The sequence below is a fragment of the Dendrobium catenatum genome, unplaced genomic scaffold (genome assembly GCF_001605985.2).
Source record: "Dendrobium catenatum unplaced genomic scaffold, ASM160598v2 fragScaff_scaffold_9, whole genome shotgun sequence".
In the NCBI taxonomy this organism is placed as follows: domain Eukaryota; kingdom Viridiplantae; phylum Streptophyta; class Magnoliopsida; order Asparagales; family Orchidaceae; genus Dendrobium; species Dendrobium catenatum.
The window spans coordinates 1,622,857-1,632,796 of record NW_021318471.1 but is presented as its reverse complement, the minus strand read 5'-3'; the positions used below and the strand labels follow the sequence as shown (position 1 = coordinate 1,632,796).

General features: G+C 37.4%; 1 pseudogene; it reads left to right on the top strand.

Moving 5' to 3' along the window:
- Positions 1-8,659: 8,659 nt before the first annotated feature.
- Positions 8,660-9,578, top strand: LOC110092489 (annotated as a pseudogene).
- Positions 9,579-9,940: the final 362 nt, after the last annotated feature.

Genomic DNA, 9,940 nt, shown 5'->3' with positions numbered 1-9,940 from the left:
AAAATGTAGAGTCTATTTATTCAACTTATCGGCCTATTTTTGTGGTGTATTTTCCCATAGTTATAGTTCTCCTTAACACATTCTTGTACTAGCCTCTGGCTTAACAGTACCTTCTTCTTTCAATATATGGACACAAAGGCACTGTAATAAATAACAACCCTCAAGCCATTAACAATAGAATTTCCAATTCTTACGCTACCTCTCTCTCTCTCTCTCTCCTCTCTCCCATCTCCTCTCTCTCTCTCTCCCCCCCCCCCCCACTCTCCCTCCCTCCCTCTGTAAATCAAGAAGACACTCTTCCTCTCAAATCCACACAAATATTTTTTGAAATCAACGAAAAAAAAAACGGTACACCCAAATAAAAATGGCAAGGCAACCAATATGAAAATCTTAAGAAACCACGAAGCTGCCCCAAACAGACCTTAAATTTCTATTCACTTTCAAGAAAGTAATTATCCCAATAAGAATTATAAAGTAGATTCCGTACAAATACAACAACAAACAAAATCACCCCCTTTTTAATGAAAAATGGATTGAGATGCTACCTTTTGCTTACTTGAGCTTCCTACCATATTGGCGAACTTAGAGCCAGCAATGGTATTTGCAGTAACCTAGTAACCTGTTAAGAGATATCTTTTGATCAATAATTGAATATATATCTATAAAATCACACCACAGCCCCAAAAAGATAAAAATAAAAATCTTCTGGCGATCATATTTATGGAGACATTTCACAAAAAAATTGTTTTAAATATGATGTTAGAAACCATAATATATAATATCCACATTTTTATTAATATTTCAACATATTGACATAACTTTTTCATTTACGTAGTATTTAATATATACCATTAATAGGATGAATCAAAGCAAGCGAATAGATGAAAAGGTTTGAAATCCTATGTTTTCTTCATACCGCTCATAACCTTATTTTCTATGCTAGTATGATAACATGTTGGGTAGCAGAGCCCAGTAAGCTTACGCTTGTTTTGTGTTTTTCTTCTTCGTCCAATGGAGTCCCAACTTTCTGCCACATCAAAAAGAACCTGCCCTCTTCTGTTGATACCAAATGCCGCCCCTCCTGTGAATCCGCTGCGGCAACGGGTGAACTTATACAACAATTTGAGCCCTCCTCTTATGGAAAGGCTTAAGCTTACCTAGAAGAATGGAGGACACAGCGACGCCGGAAAAAGCAGCGTCACGGCGACTATAATTAGTGTGCAGAGGGCTGTCGGGAGCAGAGGTCGAAGGATAAGATTGCACTTTCGCGAATAAGCGCCGCATGTCTTCCAAAGTACCCGTATGCGGACCGAGGGCTACGTGACTTATTGTCTATTTTTTGGTAACATCCCTTATGCTAATCGAACGCAATATGGCCAGTTGTTTGCCAATATGATTGTCAAACTTTTCTAAAACTAATTCATTTTATGCATTTTAATCTATTATTCAATCCTTATAAATTACACGCGTTCACAAAGAAAATAAATACAAAATTATTGATATGGGGGAGGAAACCTAAAATTTTTCAACAGTTAACAAAACTATCTCATTGTGATATTCGTGGTCGAGGCCATAACATGAATGCCTTGTCACTGTAGAAATTTCTTTAGGTTAATCTACTCAGATGGAGAATCTAAAATAACATTTACCAAAAGAACATCCAAAAATTAGAAATTGACCAGCAAAAGGTCCTTATGTTACATTGTTGCGTTTCTCACCATAATTTGGGTTTTCAAAATACAAGGAACTCGAACATCTTAGGTCTGACCTTAGGTCTCAAAAACGGGCCAAAAACTTCATTAAACTTTCCAACTTTTGATAGGGGCCAAAAACTTCCAAATGATGTCTAAACCCACACTCCGAATTAATCTATAAAGACAACTCATAAAATCGTTGGTCATTAGTTTATTATTAAAAAAATCCTTGAAAAACCCCTCTTTAGATTTTTAAACTCTAGGTTTCAAAGATCAAAAATTTTGGACCCTTTAGAGTTAGGGCATTATCCGAGATAATCCTTTACAATCTGTTAACTCCTTCCACATAGAAATATTTCCAGGGATTTTTGTTCAAATCTCTTAAATAGTATGGGATTGTAAAGATTTTTATGTTAGCGTTATCCAAACATTTGTTCTCAATTCGAACTACCCCCATAACAATTGGTAAGGGCAAGATTTAATCAAATATTCCCGCTTAATATAAGCGCGACTCCTTAATTCCAACCAATTTTAAAAATAAAATCATATAATTATTTGAACCCTGTGGGTGACAATTTACACATATTGCTAACTTGTAGAACCACCAGGGGCCTACGCGGGGCTTTGATGTAGGGGCTTATCTATATGAATAATCAAAGAAGAGCATCCCACTAGATTAAGAAATTTGTGTGAAAATTTAATACTTTTTCGTATTTAGTGTCGTAGGAAGATTTACTAGGATTAGATCGTTTAGTATTTCAAATTATAACAATACACATTAGAACTACCTTATTGTTATGAAACGGATAGTGATGTACTTAAGACTAGGAAGTATTAGATCAATTATGTTAACTTTTTTAAAAAATTATTTATCGAGGTTATAATAAAATTTTTATCCAGTTTCACGTCACCATATTGTGATGAATAGTCATTATATGTGTGTTAAACGCGAAACTAGATTATATTATTAAGAGTTTATAAGACTATTATTAAATAAGAAAAGTACTCTCAACAAGCACTGTCTCTCTACAGAGGGCAATCCTACTGATTATACAACAAAATTATTTATTGATAAGAAAAGTCCACAACATACTCGACAAAAGGGGGGACTTTTTAGGGGGATAAACAAAGCTATATTAGATATTAAATTCAACAACCTAACTTTCTATTCAAGGAATGTTATCTTTTCTTTTACGGCGACCCCGAACCATGTACAGACTTTGCAAAGAGAGAAGGCCAGCGAACGCGAGCCATTTTATTACTATATATAGATGTCAAAAAACTTACCTCAAAACTGCCTTTCATAAAATCGGTTCTAAGATTCAACCGTTACCCCTATGTTGAGAGTCGTTGATTAGGCCTCATAGACCTTATGTTTTTCTGCGGGCGATAACAAAAACTCAAACTGGTCGTAGAAGGATAGTCGAGGCTATACCTTGTCCTTTTACTTAGAAGCAGCGTTTTTCGGCTATTCTTCTTGAGCAACTCTGTTTTGTTGAAACATATACTGTATTAAGAAAAATTGTTCTTAAGATTCACTTATTTCTGAAAACGAAGACGAAGTCTTTCTCTCACTTAAGAAACTCTCCAACGACAGGCCGCTCCAACAACAAAGACTTTGCTTGAAATGGCTTGTTCAGTTAGAAGTTCAAACGCCAAATGAATACAGACCTTGTTTCTCTGTACCAAGAAAGACGGTCACCATGACAAGGCCATTTTACAGATATCTGAAAACAGTTAACGATCGGCATTGTTGCGCGAACGAAAAAAAGTGTTTGAATAGCTTAAGATATGTAACTATACCACCTTTACTTATATTTTATTGGAAAATATAAAACCGCCTTCCGCGTTCCCCGCATATTCGACGAACTGAGAGTGCTTATGACCATTATGACGCTTAGCGTGTACTTACATCAATTTGTTCTTTATCAGAGGCTACTGCAATCTCTCTTCGTCTACGCCAACATCCATTCCTTTCTTTGCTTAGTTCCTTCCTGCAGTCAGGGAGTGACGACAACACATGTCTCAAGTCAATTGCCCCCTACCTTACACGCTACGGAACTAGCGAAAAGGCAGAGAAAAAGAAAAAAGATACGATACGTCCTCGAATTTCTCCTTTCAACTTCAGTAAGCTCTCAGCCAATTTTAATAGCACGTTTCGGAAAGCACGTTTTAGAATTGGCTTCATAAGAAAGAATATTTATTAAGATTTCATTTTGAAGGAATATAGTAGATAAAATGAAACGTTTAAAATGTGTGGCCATCATGCTTATAGGAAGAAATTGGCAATTGCGCTAGGTGGCATCTCGATAAGGGCAGTTAGGCAATTGCGCCTGTCCGTAGCAAAGTTGGTGGATGTTCTGTGTGAAGCTATTTTCTCTCTATACCATTTACTTGTTTTTTCGTCTTAGTATGTTTCACATTGGCGTATTCAAGACCAGGGTATAATAGGAGCATAGCTCTTTTCTGGAAAATGAGCAGATAATGCACGGGGATCGATCTAGGTTTTAAATAAGACTATTTCATGTAGATTAATTGCTCGAGGAAGGAAAACTCTGTTCTAAAAGGGAGTCGTGCGGGGGCAGAGGTGAGGGTTAGCTAACTATAGACGAGAGCGCAAGTGTTCACCTGCCTCGCCTACGCGATACGTCTAATTTCGTTTGCGCGGCATTTGCCTTTTCGCAAACGATAAAAAATATGATTAGAGACACAACACAGAAAAAGAGTCCAAAAAATTGCCATTATCGTATCTGTATCCCAGCGATCCGCGGAAGTTCCTTTTTTTTCCACAGCATAGAATCAAGACATGATAAAAAGACATCAAATAGACAAAGGATGTGGAGTGTGAAAAAAGGAAAAAGGTATATATAGAATGCAGAGTCAGAAGCGCTATCAGTTGAAATGCTCCATATATTCTTCCGTCAATTACGCTCTATCTATATGACGATCTTTCACTAACCAGAATTCTGGTTATAGAAGAAACAGACCAAAATTTCTATGAAAAGATAATGACAAGGTGGAAAAGACTCTAGTGTATTGATAGAACGTCATTACATCACAATTAGCGTGCCTATAGGCAAAAGTCCAGTGTAACAATATGACCAACCTTAAAAAGAGAAAAAAAGCCTAGCATTTGTTTCTTCTTCAGCAGGTGTCTTGTTCATGCCGACAGGGAGAGCCTGTTCCAACAAGAAAGGGTTAGTTAAAGCGGGGCAAAGGAGTCCGATATGCACCTCGAGGCCGGGCCCGGGAAATAGCGTAGATGAAGAAGTCAGGTGTTATGCCTAGGATAGTGATTAGCGGTTAATCTTCCTTATTGAGACAGCAGCGAACTGTAAGCTTTTTTTCTTTTTATCCGGGGTACATGCCAGCACGTGCTAGGAGGAAAAAGTTCAGCTATCTTGAGATTAGTTAAAGGGAGTTACGTTTTAGGTACGCCACTCTTTAGGTGTTGGTTATAATAACGATATATAGACGAGCCGAGGTGAAGAAAAATTAAAACTGAGGAAGGCTTTTTATTAATTCATATAGAAAGGAAATAAATCTCGGTATCTTTTCGGCGAATGGTTAATTTTGAGAAGCTAGGTCGCTAGTCGAGCTGCTGCATAGAGGGTCGTAAGAAGGGGCAATCCCACAGAAGGACAAGGCTTGGAGGGGATATTTGTTTTTTCTGAGTTAAAGTAAGGTCAAGCATGTTTAGGGCCTGGGCAATAAGAATACAACTATAATGGAAATTTAAACATTGATTAGTTATTACTTCGTATTGATATACCGAGGTGTTGCGCATGATAGGTCAGTAGTGCTTTTGTACAATATGCTCATAGAAAGTGTAAAAAATAAGCGCTATGTCTAGCCTTCTTCCCCATAAAGCAAATAAAGATAACTCTGTTTAGAGCTCAATTTTGAAAGCTATTAGATTCCACCGAGGAGGCATCCTCAGCCGTTTGCTTTTATCTATGAGGGAGACGGCAGATTTGCAGTGCGTTAGAGTGACACAAGTATAATTAAGAAAAAAACACTTTGTGTTGTAGTAATTTGATGCGGGTATTTATCATTACTAGTTCTTTTTCAAGAAGGCGCTTTTTCCTAGCCAAAATTGAGGCCAACTGAGAGTGAGATTATATTAGCGTGCCTGTGCAGCAATTTAGAAATAATTTATCGAAAGGGAATAGAGCGCCCCATTTTGAAAAAATAATATTAGTAATTAAAATAGTTTAAATAATAATAATAAAAGAAAAAAATAACAAGAATAACTTAAATAATAATAATAATAATAGCATTAATATAATAATAATAATAAATTAATAAATATAATTAGAATTTTAAAATAATACTGTTTTTAAATTAAACAAAATAGTTTTTGTAAAAATAATGATATATACTATATATTTTCTTTATTTTAAAATAATTTATATCAATTATTTTAAAGAAAACATAAAAAAAAATTTTAAAAAATAAATCAGTTTAAATTAAAAGAAATACGAACACAACGACACCAAATTCGACCAAATCCGAGTCCAAATTAAAGACCCGAAGCACTGTAGGAAGGTTCAAACCACAATATAGATTACCAATTAGTTTAAAAACGTGACATGCTTATAGTAGAATCGAGCGGCTCGACGAGACGAATCCCAACGAGTCAATATTGCTGAATTCCGATATCATTAAGACATTCAAATGTGTGACAAATGAAGTACTTCTGTTACTAGACGCATGAGTCCATTCCTTCCTCGCCTACTTAAACAACTCCATGCTCAATCTAAATCAGTATAGCTTCCGAGCCCCTAATAGCCTCCTGTTACTTCAGCCAAATTACTAACTGGAGCAACGGCGGCAGCGACACCCATGACCGGAGAAATGGCGATCGGCCGCATTAAGCAACTTGGATGAGTGACCGACATACCATGCAGTAAGAGCACAATAAAACAACTTCCATGAATGATATTTTGATCACCACCTGTTATGATCATAATAAAAAATCATCCAGACATTTACTTTAAAAAGATATCCTTTGTGATAATCATCAAAACTAATAAATGTATAAATTGATTAACAGGGCTACATTTCTTTTTCTTCTCATTCTTTTTTATTCAGTTTGAGAAACAACAATAACATGGAGGAATCATCTCAACATAGCATACTAGAAAATTAAAATAAAATAAAATCTCCAAACAAACCATTCATAGATGGATTGCAATATGCAAAAACTAATATAAAATCCCTAACATTGGCTGATTTTTAGGCTTGTGAAAAAGCCTATGACCAATCTTGTGTTATCGGCAAGTCAATTTCCAAATAACATTTATCATCATCATCCACAAACTGAAACATCAAAAAAGAGATCCTTGTAAGATTTTAATAGAAGAAATAAAAGAGTCTCAAACATGAATGTTGTTTACCTTTATTTCAACAAAATAATCCCCCAATGAAAATAAGCCAGAAGGTGTGGTATCCTCTTCTATCTCATAGGTGTATGGCTCGTTCTGAGGGCTGAAATTTCCCAGCTTAACCGTTGTGCTCTCAACTGCACAAAATCAAGCAAGTCGCATATAAAGTGACCAACTGAACAAAAATGATATGAAAGAACAGTTAAAAGAATTAAAGGAATTATTGTTCGCTCGTCTTTCTCTACCTAGGATGAATCCAAGAATCTTCTGCAGAGTGTTCATGTAACGGAGTCCTGATACAATATTATTCGACACAGTGAATGAGAGTTTTAGTCGGTATTGAATTCCCTTCTTAAGAATAAATCTATGTCTCCTCGCATTTGGGTCGAAAGGGATAGGTAGAACTGGTCTGATATATCAGAAGTGATGATTGTGAGGCTCTGGATCGTCACTTCTGGATCAGGATTATCTGCATTAGTTAAGAAAGACACAGAATCAAACAAGTTGTTTTTATTGAAGTAAAACAAAAAATGAGCAAAATCATATATATATTTGAAGAGCAAAATCATATATATATTTGAAGACCATAGAAACAAATAATCTGAAGTAAATATACTGAGGTGAGAGAAGTCTGAAATTGATTTTTAAAAAGAAGCAATTTTTTAGTCAGAATAAGGAGAAGCAGCATCGTTCGTAAAAAATTTAAGAACATCTTCCGATGTCGGCGTCGACATTTCTATATTTTTTTTCTCTCCTTCCTTGCTTTAAAAAAATGGCCCCTTTGCTTCTCGTTTCAGAGAAAGAGCAGGCAGGGAGTTTCTTTATTTTATCCGCTATGTGGATGTATATACGCATTTTTTGTTTCAGCTCAAGGTCACATTTTCGCCGTTTCTCGTTTCACATTTTCCGATGCCTGCGTCGACAATTCTCATGAATTTTGTTTTTTTAAGTGTACATCCACGTGACTAATTATATATCGTGACTTTTTTTTTTAAGTGTACATCCACATAGCGTGACGGCGGCGGCGGCAGCGACGCCCACGGCCGGAGAAACGGCGATCGGCCGCATTAAGCTAGGATCACAAGGTCTCGAAGTCTCCGCCCTCAAGGCCTCGGCTGCATGGGAATGTCTGCCTTTTACAGCTCGCCCAAGCCCGAGCACGAGCCCGACATGATCGTCCTCATTCACCATGCCATTCGCTCTGGTGTCACTTTCCTCGACACCTCCGACACCAACGAAATCCTCATATATTTGTGTGCTAGATCTTCGTACAACGCTAATACATTATACTTTATATTTCTCTACCACTGCGAATACTTAGGACGCAACAAAGCTAAATAACAAATAAATCAAATAATTTTTATCATCTTATAATGATGTTTGATGGACTGAATCATGGGCCTAACAACTCTAAGTAATGTACTATTAATAACTAATATTATATTATTCTATGTTTTTAAATTATCTTTTAGTTGTATAAAATTATATATACTAATAATAATAATAATAATTATTATTATATATATAGGCGAGATGGGTGAATTTTTTATCCTCGATGTACATTCAAAGCCGCGATGATATATGGATGACGCAAGTACTTCCGTTACTAGACGCATGGGTCCATTCCTTCCTCGCCTACTTAAACAACTCCATGCTCAATTTGAATCAGCATAGCTTCCGAGCCCCTAATAGCCTCCTGTTACTTCAGCCAAATTACTAACCGGAGCAGCGGCGGCAGCGACACCCATGGCCGGAGAAACGGCGATCGGCCGCATTAAGCTAGGATCACAAGGTCTCGAAGTCTCCGCCCTCAAGGCCTCGGCTGCATGGGAATGTCTGCCTTTTACAGCTCGCCCAAGCCCAAGCCCGACATGATCGTCCTCATTCACCATGCCATTCGCTCTGGTGTCACTTTCCTCGACACCTCCGACACCAACGAAATCCTTATTGGAAAGGTACTCCCTTTTGTTCTTCTGCTTTCTTCTGCTTTCCCTATTTGCTGGATTTGCCTTCTTCGCGGTTGCATATCAAGTGTTCGACCTGCAGGCTTTAAGAGAAGGGTGGCGAGAGAAAGTTGAATTAGTGACAAAGTTTGGCATAAGAGATGCAGGGAATGGAAATAGGGAGGTACACGGGGAACCCGCTTATGTAAGGGCGGCCTGCGAGGGGAGCTTAAAGAGGCTTGGTGTTGACTGCATCGATCTGTATTATCAACATCGTATTGACACTCGCATTCCCATCGAGGTTATGGTGAGTTTTCCATTCTACGCACCTTAATTTCTTGTGGTTTCCATGGGGTAGTCCTTTTTGACTATTTGAAAGCTACTGTGCTGTGTGTATCATAGAATTTCTTTTCTTTTCCTTCTAAAAATATAACAGCTTTTAATGTATGCTGTTGTAAGAAGCTGATCCTCATCAAAAATTGTTAGAGTTTATGTTATCCAACTTATTTCTATTTTGTGTATTTTCTATTTAGTTATAGGTGTTCTTTCCTTAGACAATTCTTGTATAGCCTCTTGCTTAGTATGCTTTCTTCTGCTTCCCCTGTTTGCGGGATTTGCCTGCTTCGCGGTTGCATATCAAGTGTTTGACCTGCAGGCTTTAAGAGAAGGGTGGTAGGAGAAAGTTGAATTAGTGACAAAGTTTGGCATAAGAGATGCAGGGAATGGAAATAGGGAGGTACACGGGGAACCCGCTTATGTAAGGGCGGCCTGCGAGGGGAGCTTAAAGAGGCTTGGTGTTGACTGCATCGATCTGTATTGTCAACATCGTATTGACACTCGCATTCCCATCGAGGTCACGGTGAGTTTTCCATTCTACGCACCTTAATTTCTTGTGGTTTCCATGGGGCAGTCCTTT